Source organism: Ovis aries, chromosome 2 (genome assembly GCF_016772045.2).
Source record: "Ovis aries strain OAR_USU_Benz2616 breed Rambouillet chromosome 2, ARS-UI_Ramb_v3.0, whole genome shotgun sequence".
Classification (NCBI taxonomy): domain Eukaryota; kingdom Metazoa; phylum Chordata; class Mammalia; order Artiodactyla; family Bovidae; genus Ovis; species Ovis aries.
In genome coordinates this window covers 180,264,831-180,285,313 of record NC_056055.1, presented here as the reverse complement: position 1 = coordinate 180,285,313, position 20,483 = coordinate 180,264,831, and positions in this window count along the sequence as shown.

The window sequence follows — 20,483 nt, the reverse complement described above, 5'->3', positions numbered from 1 at the left end:
TGCTGTGAGTACCTAGAACTCTCCACTCCTTTCTTGATGATTGTAGAGTTTCGACTATTGAACCATAGCTGAGAACACACCACCCTGGACAACTGGCCAAGTCTACAGAAGACTTGAGACAGAAGTAACATTTTCTAGCTTTATGACATTCATATTTGGGGGTTGATTTTTTTTTGCAGCACAACCACGTCTACGTTTACTGATAAAAATATCAAGTATTCTGAAAAGCATGTAAATAATCTAAATATTTCTAAATATAAATTTGTATAACCAAGATTTGGTCTTAACTGATATGCACTTATTAGAGACATCGTGAAAGTTTATCCTTTAGGGACTCCCCTGGTCATCTAGTAGCTAAGACTCCACACTTGCCCTGGGTTTGATCCCTGGTTAGGGAACTAGATCCCACATGCTGCAACTAAGACCCAGCACACCAGACAAATATTTTTTAAAAGTTTATCCTCTAACAAATGTATTTTTCGATGTACAGAACATTCAGTATCTAGTACATGAAGTGCCTTTAGTTGTTTTTTGTTTATAAATGTTAACTGCTAATAAAAGCCTACTGAAACTGTTTTGAGAACAACTAAAAGTTTGAGTCCCCACGGAGCAAGAAAAACAGCAGTGGAGTATCAGCAGAAGTAGTATAAGGAAAAGCAAAACTTAATGCATTATTGAAGGCCGGTCTGAGGTCAAATAATATGAGGAAGAATTTGAAACTCTCTTCAGGAAAAAAAAAAAAAAAAAAGATGTTAGCTTCAAAGTGGTGTCTGGACTATGACCAGAGAGATTCTCAAATTGAAAGTAGTCAAAACTCTCTCATAGAAAAAATGCCAAGAGGAAAAAGTAAAAAGAATATTGCTTTAAATACTTGAATGGGGAAGGGATTACTGGGTAACTGTTGGGCATAAAAATATTGTATTTAGAATAATAAAGAAATCAGAGCAAATTCAAGCCCCAAATTTCAGCTGTCAATAAATGTAACAAATAGAAAAAAGGAAATTGGAGAATCATGAACAAATTTAATGTCAGGAAGGCAGTGAAATGATAGATAGAGGGTGGAAACAGATGTTAGGTAGATAGATAAATATAAAGATAGTCATGTATATTCAAGTGATTTTTTTTACATATCAATTTGAATTTTAATAGAATATCAGCACAGAAGATTTAGTTTCTCCTCGTTTCCAGTTTCTTTATATGATTGTGTTGAAAACTGCATTGCTGATATATCCAAATTATGATTATATGTCCATGTATGTGTTAGTTTTCATGAAAGAAGCTGTTTCTTTTCATAAGACTTCAGTCTATTTCAATTGTGCAACAAAAGAAAACTAGCTTTGGTACAAGGAGTATTAATAATTAATGCAGGTTTGTTTAACTAGTCACCTTGATAGCAGCTAATTCAGAGAAAGAAATAAAGAATACCATTTACAAGAAAACAAATACCAGAGAAGCACATTACTAGTGATGATGAGAATGATGAAGTGAAAAGGGACAAGGAGGAAGAGAAAGAAGAAGGTGGTGAGAGATAGGAGGAGAAAGAAGGGAAACAAGTATCAGAAGATATATGGCAAGTTCAGGAAGTTGCACCTTCCACTCTACAACTTGACCTGTCGTTATTAGTACTAGGAATGAATAAACAGGTAAACTTGCTCTTCTATTTGTGAAGGCAACCAAAAACTCCAAAAGCGCAAAATGTTTATAGGGAAACCATGAGGACTTTTAACAGAATTTAAATATAAAGCCTATAGGATCAGCATGTGAGAAAGGATTACTTGCACGAAGAGCTCTGCTTCATTTTGAACACTGTACCAGTGGGAAACACTACCTTAGGTTGTAATGGTGGCTATAAATGCAATAATGAATCACCTACAAACTAACCTCCCTAGCTCAGTTTCTCAAATAGATTTTCTATACCTCTGCTAGAATGACCTCATGAGGATCTGATCTACTTACTAATCTGCTCAAAATTCTTTGATGATGTTATTGGTTGTTTTAACAGAAGATACTAATTCCTTTACAATGTTGCTATGATAATCTTTCCAGACACATTCACTGTCACTTTCTCGGACTTAAGGAAATCAAAGACTTAATAGATTCAATTCTTAGCTCCCACATTCTCCTTCTCTCTGTTGGAGCATACTATATTTCTTCTGACTGTGGACCTCCAATCCATCCACCCAGGTCCAAGTCATATATGATCTCTTTCATAAAATTTTCCTCTGTGGAGAGTTTATTTACAAGGAATAAATAAAGTGTGATCATTTTGCACAGATCCATACCAATAATGTTTCATAAACTAAGAAAATGTGATTAGCTCAAAATTCAATAATGTTTTTGAAAAAGGAGACAAATAAATACAAAACATCCTTCAATCCTCCCAGTCACAACAATCTTTCCCTCTAACACAAAACGCCTTGCCGTCTATCATCACAGTTTGGTTTGTAATGTAATTTAGTTTATGTTTGTTTTTACCACTGTATAATAATCTTTCTAGGGAAAACACTATTTGGCTTATTGGCTTACTATTTTATTTCTACTATATCTTTTATGTAGCAGGTGGTTAATAAATATCTTTGGATTTGAATTGACTAATTCACTGTCAACTCAGGCTAAAGTTTGCTTGCCATTGAGAATGAAAATGTCTGAAAATGTCACAGAGTTTTTAGCTGTATCTCAATTATTATAAATTCTAAGTATTTACTCAGTTCAAACAAAAGGTGAGAAATATTTTGGTAGATAGAATGTACAATTATAAACCATACAATTAATTTAATCATTAGGAAGTCAATGTGACCTTTTCATAAGAAGTTTCATAAGAATGATGAAGAAAAAAAGATTAAAGCTGATAGGTGAGCAAGTGTACTAATTATAATATTGATGGCATGTTATTGATAAGATAAAAGAAAGAGAGTTATATTATGGGGTGAGAAGCAAAGGAAAGATTTTTTTTTTTAATTAACAAGCAAGGTTTTGAGTATGAATGCATGCCTAGAAGAAATAAGCGCCTATGAGGAAAAAAATGACAGTTTGTAATATAAGGTCCTAAAGTATCTGGAATTAAGGTGCTGGAAGAAGAGACAGTCTTGACCTTTGACATCTCCTTTCACTTTCATATATACACTCAGTTTATTTACTCATCTTGGTAAAGGGACAAAGATACTAATATTATACACAAAAGGGCCATTTGATACCACAGATGCATGCCTCCTTAGCTACAGAACTGGATAAAAGACAGGGTTATGAACATCTGCAACTATATAAAAAAAAAAAACTGCTCTGCTCTGTAGCTGTTCAGTTTATAAAATTTGGTTAGTAATATTTGGGGGACCACTTCAGACATTCAATTATGGGAGGTGGCTGTGAAAATAATTAAGACTCAGCCTCTGCAATCAAGAGACATAGCCTTGGAAACTACTATATACAGAAGAGATAAACAACAAGGTCCTACTGTGCAGCACAGCGAACTATAGTCAATATCCTGTGATAAATAGTAATGGAAACTAATGTGAAAAAGAATGTATATACATATACATCAGTTTAGTTCAGTCACTCAGTTATGTCCAACTCTTATGAACCCATGGACTGCAGCCTGCCAGGCTTTCCTGTCCAATACCAACTCCTGGAGCCTGTTCAAACTCATGTCTATCAAGTCAATGATGCCATCTAACCATCTCATCCTTTCTTCCCTTCTCCTCTGCTTTCAGTCTTTCTCAGCATCAGGGTCTTTTCCAGTGAGTCAGTTCTTCACATCAGGTGGCCAAAGTATTATGGAGTTTCAGCCTCAGCATCAGTCCTTCCAATGAATGTTCAGGACTTATTTCCTTTAGGATTGACTGGTTTGATCTCTCAGTCCAAGGGACTCTCAAGAGTCTTCTCTAACACCACAGCTCAAAAGCATCAATTCTTCAGTGCTCATATTCAGTTATACACATACATATTCAGTTATTTGCTGTACAGCAGAAATTAGCACAACATTGTAGATCAACTATATTTTAATAAAATAAATGAAAAAAAATGAAACATATTCTTGGACTAGTAGTATGAGATACAACCCAATAAGGTCCAAGATATTTGTGAATCTTTCTACGTAAGTAGAAAGATCTTTTTTTTTTTTTAAGTTATACATGTATAACTGAATATGTGTATGTATAACTGAATCACTTTGCTGAACAGCAGAATTTAATACAAAGTTATGTCAACTATACTACAATAAGATAAGTAAAGAGAAAAGTAGTTTTGGACTAATAGTGTGAGATCCAATAAGACTCAAGATATTTCTGGATCTTTATTCTTGAGTAAGAGTAGTGGCAATTCCTACTAATCTCAGCATAAGAAAGTGCTTACTAACTCTAATTTCCAAAGTAAGGGCTACTTCAAAGTATAGCCTTTCAAAACTTATGTACTTTAAAAAGGATAGCATTCCTAGGAAAGGAATAAATTATATACCAAAAAAAATAATAATAGAAAATGGAAAGAAGAAGGAGAAGAAAAGAGAGAATAGAGAAAAGAGAAATGAGGAAATAAAGTTATACAAAGTTACAGTTTAGAAAACCTTTTCCATTAGTAGAGAGGTTATATCAAGTGTAAGGCTCCAGAAAAATTATTTAAAACAAAGTGATGAAACTTGGGTTCAGGAGAAGGTTGGGAAGTGAAAGGTATGATGAGTATAGAAAGGAGTGTCTCTGACATGGAGTGAAAAATATTAAAGATGTGGAGTAGAGAAAAACATTCTGGTAGATAACCTTTCTAGCAGGTTTACTGAAGTATAATTTGCATATGACAAAATTTACCCAAAGAAGTGTACATTTCAATGAGTTTTTGACATGTAATTTTTTTCAAAAAACCCTTAATGGCAGTTAGAAAATCTATCCTACAGCAACACATTTGTAAAAGTAATCTTTACACTTGCAGATATTCTTAAAAGCCCAGAGTCTCATTACCTCTTACTACTTAATTATGCTATTTATTTGTATTATTTACATTTCTGCTATTAAATAAGTGGCAATTTCATTATTTTTACAAATTAGTATTTATTAAATAACTTGCTCTCTAGATCTGATTGGTTGTGTCAGTTAAAATCACACTCATGCTCTGGGAGTAATTTGCAAAGATTCTTACACTCATACACAATTATATACAGAAAGGGTTTATGAGATGGAATCTCAGGGAAGGGGGTGAAAATGATATTGTTGAGAATTCTGGAAAGAACAAGAATGCAATGACCTCCTTCTTACAAGCTTACTAAGCCTTAATTAAGTTTTGCGGTAATTACCATAAACTCAAGGCCCAAACCAATTGAAAAGAACACCTACACTTCCAAATAATAGCGATTTTGATGGCAATTTATTACAGATTTTGATGCCTTTAAGGATTCCTGGAATGGGTTTACTGGACTTTAAATGAAAGGAAAATAAAGAGTTTACTATTCAATCATTTTAACTTTCAAAAAAACAGGAAGACAAAACCAACAATGGCTTGTTGACCAATACTATCTAGGCTCAGTCATCTGTATGGCACTGGGTAAATTACCTAGCCTCTCTGGGCCTAAGTTTCTTCAACTCTAAATAACTTTTAATCAAAATTATTTCAAATGCTTCTGCAGGTTTATCATCTGAAACAGTGATACGTGAATTACATGCCATCATTTCAATTACAAAGGCTACTTAGCTATGTAATTTGACAGCCCCATCACAGAGTATATCTTTAGTTAATATGACACTGGGGATCAAAACATCCTATTTAAAACTTTCAACTCCTGAACACTCAGGAGTGTAGGTATTAATCTTTTTACTTTATCTTTCAACTAATTTTATAAATCTATTTTCCTATTTTAATTATTTCCATGTTATGATTAAATTTGAAGACTATTAAATACAATGCATTTTCATGAAAGGATAAAATATATATTAATACATATGTTGTTTGATTTATATATGTACACATATATATGTGTATATTATTTAAATATATATACACATAGATGTGTGTGTGTATATATATATATATATATATATATACACACACACACATTGCTACCCCATGGATTGTAGCCTGCCAGGCTTCTCTGTCCACGAGGATTCTGCAGCCATGATTACTGGAGTGGGTTGTCATACCCTTGTCCAGGGAACTTCCCAACCCAGGGCTAAAACCCAGGACTCACACATTGCAGGCAGATTCTTTACCATATGAGCCACCAGGGAAGCACAAGGATACTGGAGTGGGTAGTCTATCCCTTCTCCAGGGAAACTTCCCAACCCAGGAATTGAACCAGGGTCTCCTGCATTGCAGGTAGATTCTTTACCAGCTGAGGTACCTGGGAAACTCATATATATATAGGTTATATATATATATATATATATAGCAATCATTCTTTTACTATGTTCTTTTCATTTACTACATTTGAGGGGGCTAGTTTCAGTGTGATTTCCTCCAGCCTGTGTTTCTATTCTAACAAATCTATAAAGAACATGTTCATCATCCATTGTCTCATTCCTGGGCTCTCTCCCTTGACCTGATTCACCATCAATTTCATTTATTCAGTTGAAACTTATCACATGCCTACTATATTCCAGGCTTGTTATTCAGCACAGTCTAAAGGAGGCAGAATGACCCCCCTTCTCTGGTAAGGTTTACAGTCTAATGGAACAGACAACATGTATATAATTAAATAAGTAAGCAAGATAATTTAGACTGTTTACAATTACTAATGAAGAAAATAAACAGAGTGGTGTGATATGTAATTTAAGGTCCATTTTTTTTTAAACAGCTGTACAACTAAGTTTTCTCTGAGAAGGTGATATTGAATGGAGATCCAAGTGGCACCCAGCCAGGCATTCAAAGAGCTTAGGAAGAATATTTCAGATAGAAAGGGGAAAATGTGCCAAGCCCTGAGACGAGAGAGCGTAGGGTCTGATAGGAGAACAGTATAACTGGAAATAACTAAGGGTGAGGTGAGGAAAGGATGAAAGAAAAAATGATATGGGATTAAAGAAAGACAAAATTATTTAGTCACTGAGCTTTGAAAAGAAATTTAGCTTTTACTCTAAGTGTTATGTAAAAACACTCTTTTTTTTTTTTTTTCACTAAAATAGGATGTAAGCAGGAGAGTGATAGGATCTCATTTCTAATTTAAAATCCTCCAGAGTGTGTCATGGGGCAGGGTTTGGGGGAGGGCTACAATGGAAACTTGGAAATTTAGATAATTGGCAGCGGTCTAGGTAAGAGAAGATGGCACCACTGCTAACTAGGAGGCTAGAGGAAGGGAAATTGAGAAAAGCGGTTTCATTCTAACTTGATTTTCATGGTGAAACTCAGGGCTCTCTGAATGGTCCTGATGGTAGAGTAGGGAAATGAAGGAAAGAAGAAACTAAGATGATGCTAGATTTCTGACAAGAACCATGGTGCCTGATGGTTTTTTGTTTTGATTTTTCCCTTTTTCACCCTTTTATTTTCTGTCTGGGCTTCTCTGGTGGCTCAGCAGTAAAGAATCCACCTGCAATGCAGGGACATAGAAAACAAGGGTTCACTCCCTGCATTGGGAAGATCCTCTGGAGGAGGAAATGGTAACCCACTCCAATAATCTTGCCAAGAAAATTCCATGGACAGAGGAGCCTGATGGGCTAAGGTGCATAGGGTCACAAAGAGTTGGACACAAGTAAAACGACTGAGCACTTTCATTCACTGAAAAAATATTAGCAGAAAAATACATTCATTGGATGACACTAAAGCTTTTAAAAATGGATTTGGTATTACTGATCATTGGGATGTCTTTTTTTTACAATTAACACATATTTTTATCTATGAACTTTTGGGTTTTTTTACTAGCAATTTTCCTAACTTCATTCTTAACATGCCTGTGGGATTGACGTGATCTATGGACTTGCAACTATGACAATTTCTTTTCCTTTTTTTTTTTTCTCTTTTTGCTCAAATGTGCTACAAACTGTACTTGCTTTAGGTAATATTCTTCCTCATTCAATCTGACTATTTGAACCCAAAGGCAGCTACCCAAATGTGCACCAGGCTTACCCCATGCCACAACCCAGGGTTTGTATTTAAATGAAATACACATATTCTAGCAAAAAGATGAGAAAAATGAGGCTCAGATTTATTGGTGTGGACTATTAAATTATGAAATGAGGAGAGATACCAGAACTTCCATGGACTGGCAAATGGGTTTATGGTAGAAAATTAAAGTTATGAAATCTTATGTCTGTGTCAGCAGCTTTATATGTTGCTTGCTTCCAAGTACCTATTTCTGTTACCCAAAGCTCACTGCTTTAGAGAGGTCGTGTAGCTTAATGGCTAAGTCAGAGTATGGCTTGTTGACCTATACTATCTGGGCTCAAATACTAGGTTTATTCCTTATTATCTGTATGGCATTGGGTAAATTACCTCAGTTCTCTGGGCCTTAGTTTCTTTAACTCTAATATGGGTATAATACTAGGATCAAACTCCTAGATTATGTTGAGGATTAAAAGATTTAATACAAATGAAACAATTTTAAAAGTACATGACTGACCTGAACTCAATATAAGAGTTATCTGTTTTTAGCATTTTTTGCTTTTTCTTCACTTTTTTAGTTATTCAATCTACTGGGCAGTCCCCTACCCAATAGTAAAATTCTTTGACAGCACTCCATTTTATAAAGCTGATGAAAGCCTTTAACCATGTGCAAAGGTTAAAATGACCATAGGGGAATGCAATTTATATAATAATGACTTGATGGAACCAATTATATTATATTAGCATAAAAACTTTTAAATAGAAAATTGTATTCACCAGTAAAATTGTCCTATGTTTCAGTGAGGATGTGCATATGCCAACTGCTTATTATAAGTTAAGATTCAAAAAATATTCACCAGTTAGTATTATTTTGTGATTTGAATTCAATATCCATTAATAATTCAGAAGCAAGAAGAGCTTTTGTAAAATGATATTTAATTATAAAATAGTCTTAAATATAAAGCTTCTAGGGAGTACGTCAAACTTTTCAAAAACTGTAACTAATTAAATCTTTCTAGGGAGAAATTGGATCATCTAACCACTCTGATTCCTGGAAAGGACATTTCTGCAACAGTGAAGAACACTGGCATTCTCTTCATTTCCAACTTTGCATTCACTTAAGACAAACACAAAATTAATAATCAAATTCATAATGCACAATTAGCTCTGAACATATTAATGAACACCATTAATATTGTTTCAAAGAAAATGGGTTTTGATATCAAACCTAAAATCACTAGAGGATAGTTAATATATAGAAATCATATCTTAGCAGGATAATAATGCTTGAGTAATATAAATGCTCATTCAGATTTAAAAGTGTAATTTGAAAAATTCTATTTGAAGCAAAGAAATAATTTTGATCTTCTTTAATATTTTGTTATTTTCCTAAAGCTTCATTAATTTTAAAAAAAGGGCTTATACTTATAATTAATCATTGTTTTACTTCAACCATTGTTACTGCTTCAACAATAAAATGTGCAAGATTAGTACCAGAGGAAAGTAATAAAGGCTTTTTATCACAATTTATTGGTTCTGGGCCAATGAAATATTTATAGATAATTATGAATTTATATTAAGGAAGAAAAGTTGAAGATTATCTAAAATACATTGTTGTAACTGATCAAAATAAGCAATAGAAAATGTTAATAGTCTACACTGGCATTAATTAAAATTTATTTTAGTTACAATGCTTAAAGAAACAATAATAAATTACATTAACACATTACCATCCCCTGCAAAGAAAAACATGCTTCATATTACTGAAAGTTTTTAAAATATGACAACTAAAATCAATTTGACTGCCGATGTTATTCAGTTACAACAACAAAAAAAGTGACATTACATGTTTAGATAAAAATTGCATTTATTTAATTTTTCTTGAAATAAGGGACAATAAGAATAATATATTTCTCTACACTATGGGCTTCCCTGGTGGCTCAGACAGTAGAGAACCTGCTTGCAGTGCTGGAGACCCAGATGCGATCCCTGGGTCAGGAAGATCCCCTGGAGAAGGAAACGGTAACCCATTCCAGTCTTCTCGCCAGGAGAATCCCATGGATTAAGGACCCTGGTGGGCTACAGTCCATAGGGTCTCACAGAGTTGGAGTGACTAGCACTTTCACTTCACTATTATGAATAAAAATGGTATTGGCATTAAAATTAAAAATTGCAAATATAAAAGAAGCTCATTGTTAAAAAATAAATCTAGAAGTCAATGAATAAACAGAAAATGATAAATAAGTCTCTCACTTAGCTACCTGTCCCAATTTCCAGAGGTTATCTGGGAGGCGCAGAATATATGACCCCAAAGTATTCTACTTTGGCATGTGAGTTATTTTGAGATGAAGGCAATCAAGGCCTAATAGACTGAAGAAGAGGTTGATTATCAACTTCTCTCTTAACTGCCTAAAATAATTTACACAGAGGGCCTGTAGCAGGAGAGAGCTATTACCAGAGAGAACTTTTTACATTTGGAAGACTTATTTGCAGCACATGTCAAACATTTGTTTACCAAACATATAACATTCTTCCCCGTGAATTGCCTTTCTCCCCTTCACCTTAGCTCAGGATGGCATATATGTCTCAAGGGCTTGACTGTCTGTGAGCTTCATACCTTTAGGATTCTAGTACACATGAAATTATTTTTTTTTCTCTTGTTAGTCACTTTTATGTCAATTTGATTATTAGGCCAACCAAAGAACAGAAAGGGAAGAAGGAAAGTTTCCTCTCCGATATTATCACAGTTGACAATTTGAAGTGAAGAATTTTAGAGCTTACACTTATAAAAATAAATAAGTTTATATGTATATATCTATGTGTATGTATATATATGTATATATAATACATCTTTTCTGTTAAAAAAAGAATTATAACTAGATCTGTTGTGTTTCAACTTGTTTTTCTCAGTAAAAGATGAATTTTCACAGAAATTTTCTTATTTTTAATGGCTGCAAGTAATCAATTCTATTGATTTTACATAATGTATATTACCAAAGAATGATGATGATGTTGTTTCTCGTATTTTACTATTACATACAGTGTTTCAGGGGCCATTTGCATGAAATATTTGTGTCAGTGAAGGTTTTTATAAAACTGAGTCTTAGAAGTAGAATTAATCATTTAATGAATTTGAGCATTTAAACTTTTGAGAAATATAGACAATTTACTCTCTGAAATGATTGGGACAATTTATTCTCTTATCAGGAATACATGATACTGCCTGTCAAGCTCATACTTTCTGAAACACTAAATATTATTTATCTTTACATTTTGCCAAACTTAGTTAAAAACTGCCATGTCACCACTGTTAAAACTTGGATTTATTTATTGAATTTGAGCCATAATTTCTGTTTTAGAAATTTTCCTATTCATACTCATTTTTTTAATATCATCCTTTTGTACTTTTCAAATTCTAGGGGCTCCTTATGAAATGTGGCTTTTTCTTTTTTGTATTTTACATAGGTTACAAATAATTTTTGCAAATTCATCACTTGTCCCTGATATTTATTTATGGAATCTTGGTATTTATCAGTGATATTCAATACGTACTGTGAATCATTTATAGATATTACTAGAAAGCATAAAATTTATAAACATATTATTAAAAGATAACTAAGATCAAATTTATAATATTATTACATTACTCATATAATGTTATTCTTCCCATTTTTTTTCCATATGCTTTCCTAGACACCGAGGGAAAAGCAATAAAACAGACATACAGACACACATTGATCTCACTGCCCTCAGACGGGTGGTCTGATTGAAGTATCAAGGCAATGATGACCCTGTATGCAAGACAGCAAAAAAGACACAGATGTGTATAGCGGACTTTTGGACTCAGAGGGAGAGGGAGAGGGTGGGATGATTTGGGAGAATGACATTGAAACATGTATACTATCATGCAAGAATGGAATCGCCAGTCTATGTCCGATGCAGGATACAGCATGATTGGGGCTGGTGCACGGGGATGACCCAGAGAGATGTTATGGGGAGGGTGGTGGGAGGGGGTTTCATGCTTGGGAATGCATGTACACCCGTGGTGGATTCATGTCAATGTATGGCAAAACCAGTACAATATTGTAAAGTAAAATAAAGTAAAAATAAAAATTTAATAAAAGAAAAAAAAAGAAAGATGATAGAAGGGAAGAAAATAAAGTTACTTAAAAAACAAACAAAAAACTCTAAGGGAGATGACATAATCTCATTATAGTTCATTAATGGAGATTTAACACATACAAACAAAAACTCATTAGGTGGTATAAAGTAATTACAAAAGACTACAGAAGCTGACAAAATTTTTTAGAGGAGAAACCATTGGTGCTAGAGGGCAACAAATTAATGTTTGATTGTACCCACCTATATCATAAAAGAAATGTATATAAATACAAAGCTGATATATTTAAAATTGTACTTTATAAGTTTTAAGGGATCCTTTGCCACTATTACCTAATATATTTATGAATGTAGCTAACAAACTTTTATCATTTATCATTTATTCCTTTTAGTAGTGCATACATCAAAAATTTAGAATGAGTCTTAAATCTCACCTGATGACTCCTTTCAGGGCTAAAAGTATATTTTTGGTAATACTGCTCCTGCTACTGCTGCTAAGTCACTTCAATCGTGTCCGACTCTGTGAGACCCCATAGATGGCAACCCACCAGGCTCCTCCGCCCATGGGATTCTCCACGCAAGAACACTAGAGTGGGCTGCCATTTCCTTCTCCAATGCATGAAAGTGAAAAGTGAAAGTGAAGTTGCTCAGTAGTCTCCAACTCTTTGCAATCCCATGGAGTGCAGCCTTCCAGGCTCTCCATCCATGGGACTTTCCAGGCAAGAGTACTGGAGTGGGTTGCCATTGCCTTCCCCATTTTAGGTAATAAAAAATTTTCAAATTATGAAGTTAAATATCAATAATAATTATACATTATTAAGTAATGCATAAATAAATTCAAAGGATTAGATCTGATAGAGAGAGTCCCTGAAGAACTATGGATGGAGATTCATGACATTGTACCGGAGGCAATGATCAAGACCATCCCCAAGAAAAAGAAATGCAAAAAGGCAAAATAGTTGTCTGAGGAGGCCTTACAAATAGCTGAGAAAAGAAATAAAAGGCAAAGGAGGAAAGGAAAGATACACCCATTTTGTGCAGACTTCCAAAGAATAGCAAGGATCACTGTAAAGAAATAGAGGAAAATAATAGAATGGCAAAGACGAGAGATCTCTTTAAGAAAATGAGAGATACCAAGAGGACATTTCATACAAAGATGGGCACAATAAAGAACAGAAATGGTATGGACCTAAAGAAGCAGAAGATATTAAGAAGTGGCAAGAATACACAGAAGAAATATTCAAAAAAAGATCTTCATGACCCAGATAACCATGATGGTGTGATCTCTTACATAGATCCAGACATCCTGGAATGCAAAGTCAAGTGGGCCTTAGGAAGCATCACTACACACAAAACTAGTGGAGGTAATGGAATTCCATTTGAGCTATTTCAAATCCTAAAAGATGATGCTGTGAAAGCGTTGCACTCAATATGCCAGCAAATTTGGAAAAACCAGCAGTGGCCACAGGACTGGAAAAGGTCAGTTTTCATTCTGATCCCAGAGAAAGGCAATGCCAAAGAATGTTCAAACTACTGCATAATTGTACTCATCTCACATGCTAGCAAAGTAATGTTTAAAATTCTCCAAATCAGGCTTCAACAGTACATAAACAGTGAGCTTCCAGATCCTCAAGTTGAGTTTAGAAAAGGCAGGAAAAACACAGATAAAATTGCAAACATTCGTTGGATAATTGAAAAAGCAAGAGAGTTCCAGAAAAAACAGCTAGTTCTGATTTAATGCCTATGCCAAGGTCTTTGACTGTGTGGATCACAACAAACTGTGGAAAATTCTTAGAGGTGGAATATCAGACTACCTGACCTGCTTAATGAGAAATCTGTATGCAGGTCAAGAAGCTAGCGTTAGAACCAGACATGGAACAACAGACTGTTCCAAATTGGGAAAGGACAAGATCAAGGCTGTATATTGTCACCCTGCTTATTTAACGTATATGCAGAGTATATCATGCAAAATGCCAGGCTGGATGAAGCACAAACTGGAAACAAGATTGCCTGGAGAAAAACCAATAACCTCAGATATGCAGATAATACCACCCTTATGGCAGAAAGCAAAGAAAAACTAAAGAGCTTCTTGATGAAAGTGAAAAAAGAGAGAGGAAAAAAATTGGCTTAAAACTCACCATTCAGAAAACTAAGATCATGGCATCTGGTCTCATTACTTCATGGCAAGTAGATGGGGAAACAGTGGAAACAGTGACAGACATTTTTTTTTTTGGGGGGGGGCGGGGTGGTGCTCCAAAATCACTGCAGATGGTGACTGCAGCCATGAAATTAAAAGATTCTTACTCCTTGGAAGAAAAGCTATGATCAAACTAGGAAGCATATTAAAAAGCAGAGACATTACTCTGCCAACAAATGTCCATCTAGTCAAAGCTATGGCTTTTCCAGTAGTCATGTATGGATGTGAGAGTTGGACTATAAAGAAAGCTGAGTGCTGAAGAATTGATGATTTTGAACCGTGGTGTTGGAGAAGACTCTTGAGAGTCCCTTGGATTGCGAGGAGATCCAACCAGTCCATCCTAAAGGAAATCAGTCCTGAACATTCACTGGAAGGACTGATACTGAAGCTGAAATGCCAATCCTTTGGCCACATGATATGAAGAACTGATGCATTAGAAAAGACTCTGATGCCGGGAAATATTGAAGGCAGGAGGAGAAGGGGATGACAGAGAAAGAGATGGCAGATGGCATCATTGACTCAATCAACATGAGTTTGAGTAAGCTCTGGGAGTTGGTGATGGATAGGGAAGCCTGGCATGCTGCAGCCCATGGGGTCGCAAAGAATTGGACATGACTGAGTGACTGAACTGAACTGAACTGATTATTAAGTATGAGATTATTAAGTATGCTAAGTAATCACTACTAAATATCAAGTACCTTCACTCAACTAGCGATAGAAATGTAAGATAATGGAGTACAAATACATCAGTAAAATAATGAGAGCCTACTAAACAATAAACTCAGATATAATAATAACAAACATAGGAAATATAATAATAATGCAGGTGCTGTGTGTGTCTTAGTCATTCAGTCATGTGTGACTCTTTGTGATCCCATGGACTGCAGCCCGCCTGGCTCCTCTGTCCAGGGAATTCTCCAGGCAAGAATACTGGAGTGGGTTGCCATTTCCTCCTCCAGGGTATCTTCTCAACCCAGGAATTGAACCCAGGTATCCTGCTTTGCAGGAAGATTACTTACCCTCTGAGCCATCAGGGAACTCAGGTGTTGAGAAACATTAAAACTGGCAGAAAGAACTGATGGAATCTGTTACATAATTAAAAATAAAAATTCCTAAATGAAGATTCAGAATAACTGCTGTCATCATCTTGATACTTTTTCCCTATGTGCATTTTAACAGTTTAATAAAGTCAGATAGAGGAATTTCTCACCTTAAATATTAGAGCTGAAGTGAATATCTGCAAAACATGACTGAAAAATGGTTCCAAACTGCAGCTAATTTTTGAAAAATGATAATTAGTTGGACCAATAAAAATACCTAAGATTATTTCAGTGGAATAAAATACTGTTAATTTTATTTATTTAGGAAATACAGGGATATGTATTTCTCCATGTACGAATGTGACAAAATGTCCTGAATTGTGTGAAATAAACCATACTGAATTACACGGTCCAGCAACATGGAAATGTCAACAGTTTATAAGGGTAGATGTGAGGGAAGGAAGTCTCTACATTGTTGATAATGATGGGAATGTACAAAATGAAAAATTCACCATTTGCAAAAGAATTGCCTTTTATTATTGATAAAATGATGTAACAAACCATGGAGGAATCATTTCGGTTCTGTTCAGTTCAGTCTGACTCTTTGCGACTCCATGAATTGCAGCATGCCAGGCCTCCCTGTCCATCACCAACTCCCAGAGTTCACTCAAACTCACGCCCATCAAGTTAGTGATGCCATCCAGCCATCTCATCCTCTGTCGTCCACTTTTCCTCCTGCCCCCAATCCCTCCCAGCATCAGGGTCTTTTCCAATGAGTCAACTCTTCTCCTGAAGTGGCCAAAGTACTGGAGTTTCAGCTTTAGCATCATTCCTTCCAAAGAAATCCCAGGGCTGATCTCCTTTAGAATGGACTGGTTGGATGTCCTTGCAGTCCAAGGGAGTCTCAAGAGTCTTCTCCAACACCACAGTTCAAAAACATCAATTCTTTGGCTCATTTGTATATATATAAATCCTTTTTTTTTTCAATTATTAACAAGTAAAGTGGGAAATTCCTTTATTTAATTATATTAAATTGTTAACAATATACATGGGGAAAAAGAATCAAGATGATGAGAGCAGTTATTCTGGATGTCTCATTTAGGAATTTTTAACTACATGATAGATTCCATCAGTTCTTTATGCCAGGTTTTAAATTTTTATTTTCAATTCTTTTTTTCCCAGTTCTTTATTTTAAAGTCTTCTAAGACTCAAACCACGATACAGAAGACTGAGACTATGTTATCATAGGTCACCAGATAAAAATTGAAAGGGCTGGGGAACAGTCAAGGTGATTATTTTCTATGAGTAAAGAACAAAGAGTAGTGTTTTGTCTTTTCCTAGATGCTATGTTCAGAATTTCTTGAGAATCTCTATGCAATACCAACAGGTACTTTCCCTACGACAGTTTTATGAATGGTGTGTCCTCAATCTGTAAAGAAAGCTTTGTCATCTAAGGCAGTGCTTTCCTAAGTATGGTACCCTGAATTGGCAGCATCAGCATCACTGGCCATATCCCAGATCTCCTGGACAATAATCACGGATTTTGGAGCCCAGGAATTCATGCAGATTTGTAACGCATTCTAAAATGTGAGAACCCTCAGCTGAACCCTCCAATATGGTAGACACTAGCCACATAAGACATTTAGATTTGGATTTAAATTAATTAAAATAAAATAGAATAACTCGGCTCTTCAGTTATTTTAGTCACATTTCAAGTACTTAAATGGCACATTTTGTTAGTGGCTACAATGTTAGAGAGTAAAGATATAGAACTGATTATTGAGATTTTTATTGGAGAACATTGCCTATCAAGGCAATGATTCAAACAACTGCTGAATTTCTCATGCTACATTCAATTATTCCAAAAATTCTAAGATCTTCACTTTTTTACTTTCTTCTCACTACTTCATTTTTTATTAGTTTTTAAAAATTTATTTTCTGTTGAAGGATAATCGCTTTACAGAATTTTGCTGTGTTCTGTCAAACCTCAACATGAATCAGCCATAGGAATACATATGTCCCCTCCCTTTTAACCCTCCCTCCTGTTTCGCTTGCCATCCCACCCCTCTAGGTTGATTACAAAGCCCCTGTTTGAGTTTCCTGAGCCATAAAGCAAATTCTCGTTGGATATCTATTTCACATATGGTAATGTAAGTTTCCATGTTGCTTTTTCCTTACATCTCACCCTCTTCTCCCCTCTCCCCACATCCCTAAGTCTATTCTCTATGTCTGTTTCTCCATTGTTATCCTGTAAATATATTGTTCAGTACCATTTTCTAGATTCCATATATATGCATTAGAATAAAATGTTTATCTTTCTCTTTCTGACTTACTTCACTCTATATAATAGCTTCTAGGTTCATCCACCTCATTAGAACTGACTCAAATTCATTCCTTTTTATGGCTGAGTAATATTCCATTGTGTATATCTACCATACCTTCTTAATCCACTCATTTGTTCATGGAGATCTAGATTGCTTCCATGTTCTAGCTACTGTAAACAGTGCTGCAATGAACAACGGGATACATGCAACTTTTTCAATTTTGGTTTCCTCAGGGTATATGCCTAGGAGTCAGATTGCTGGGTCATAGGTGGTTTCATTCCAAATTTTTAAAGGACTCTCCATACCATCATCCATAGTGGCTGTATCAATTTACATTCCCACCAACAGTGCAAGAGTGTCCCCTTTTCTCCACAACCTCTCCAGCATTTATTGTTTGTAGACCTTTTGATGATGGCCATCCTGACCAGTGTGAAGTGATATTTCATTGTAGTTCTGATTTGCATTTCTCTAATAATGAGTGATGTTGAGCATCTTTTCATGTGTTTGCTAGCCATCTGTATGTCTTCTTAGGAGAAATGTCTGTTTAGGTCTTTACCCCACTTTTTTATTGGCTTGCTTGTTTATCTGGTATTGAGTTGTATGAGCTGCTTGTATACTATGGAAAGTAATCCTGTCAGTTGTTTCATTTTCTATTATTTTCTCCCATTCTGAGGGTTGTCTTTTCACCTTGCTTATGTTTCCTTTGCTGTGCAAAAGCTCTTAATTTTAATCAGGTTCCACTTGTTTACTTTTCTTTTTATCTCCATTACTCAAGGAGGTGGGTCATAGAAGATCTTGCTTTGATTTATGTCACCGAGTGTTCTGCCTATGTTTTCCTCTAAGAGTTTTATAATTTCTGGTCTTACATTTAAGTCTCTAATCCATAGTGTTCTAATTTAGTTCATTTACATGTAGCTGTCCAGTGTTCCCAGGACCATTTATTGAAGAGGTTGTCTTTCAGTTCAGTTCCGTCAATCAGTTCAGTTCAGTTCAGTTAAGTTCAGTTGCTCAGTCGTTTCCGACTCGTTGCGACCCCATGAATCGCAGCACACCAGGCCTCCCTGTCCTTCACCAACTCCCGGAGTTCACTCAGACTCACGTCCATCAACTCAGTGATGCCATCCAGCCATCTCATCCTGTCATCCCCTTTTCCTCCTGCCCCCAATCCCTCCCAGCATCAGAGTCTTTTCCAATGAGTCAACTCTTCACATGAGGTGGCCAAAGTACTGGAGTTTCAGCTTTAGCATCATTCCTTCCAAGGAACATCCAGGGCTGATCTCTTTTAGAATGGTCTGGTTGGATCTCCTTGCAGTCCAAGGGACTCTCAGGAGTCTTCTCCAATACCACAGTTCAAAAGCATCAACTCTTTGGTGCTCAGCTTTCTTCACAGTCCAACTCTCACATCCATACATGACCACTGGAAAACCATAGCCTTGACTAGATGGACCTTTGTTGGCAAAGTAATGTCTCTGCTTTTGAATATGCTATTCAGGTTGGTCATAACTTTTCTTCCAAGGAGTAAGCATCTTTTAATTTCATGGGTGCAATCACCATCTGCAGTGATTTTGGAGCCCCCCAAAATAAAGTCTGATACTGTTTCCACTGTTTCCCCATCTATTTCCCATGAAGTGATGGGACCGGATGCCATGATATTCGTTTTCTGAATGTTGAGCTTTGAGCCAACTTTTTCACTCTCCACTTTCACTTTCATCAAGAGGCTTTTTAGTTCCTCTTCACTTTCTGCCATAAGGGTGGTGTCATCTGCAGATCTGAGGTTATTGATATTTCTCCTGGCAATCTTGATTCCAGCTTGTGCTTCCTCCAGCCCAGCATTTCTCATGATGTACTCTGCGTATAAGTTAAATAAGCAAGGTGACAATATACAGCCTTGAGGTACTGCTTTTCCTATTTGGAACCAGTCTGTTGTTCCATGTCCAGTTCTAACTCTTGCTTCCTGATTCAGTCATGTCCAACTCATTGCAACCCCATGGACTGCAGCATGCCAGGCCTCCCTGTCCATCACCAACTCCCAGAGTATACCCAAACCCATGTCCACTGAGTCAGTGATGCCATCCAACCATCTCATCCTCTGTTGTCCCCTTCTCTTCCTGCCTTCAATCTTTCCCAACATCAGGGTCTTTTCAAATGAGTCAGCTCTTCACAACAGGTGGCCAAAATATTGGAGTTTCAGCTTCAACATCAGTCCTTCCAATGAACACCCAGGACTGATCTCCTTTAGGATGGACTGGTTGGATCTCCTTGCAGTCCAAGTGACTCCAACACCACAGTTCAAAAGCATCAATTCTTTGGTGCTCAGCTTTCTTTATAGTCCAATTCTCACATCCGTACATGACTACTGGAAAAACCATAGCCTTGACTAGGCAGACCTTTTTTGATAAAGTAATGTCTCTGCTTTTTAATATGTTGTCTAGGTTGGTCATAATTTTCCTTCCAAGGAGTAAGTGTCTTTTAATTTCATGGCTACAGTCACCATCTGCAGTGATTTTGGAGCAACCAAGAATAAAGTCTGCCACTGATTCCACCATTTCCCCATCTAGTTGCCATGAAGTGATGGGACTGGATACCATAATCTTAGTTTTCTGAACATTGAGCTTTAAGGCAACTTTTTCCACTCTCGTCTTTCACTTTTATCAAGAGGCTCTTTAGGTCTTCTTCAGGTTGTCTTTGCCTATTGTATTTTCTTGCCTCCTTTGTCAAAAATAATGTACCCATAGGTGCATGGGTTTATTTCCTGGCTTTCTATCTTGTTCCATTGGTCTGTATTTCTGTTTTTGT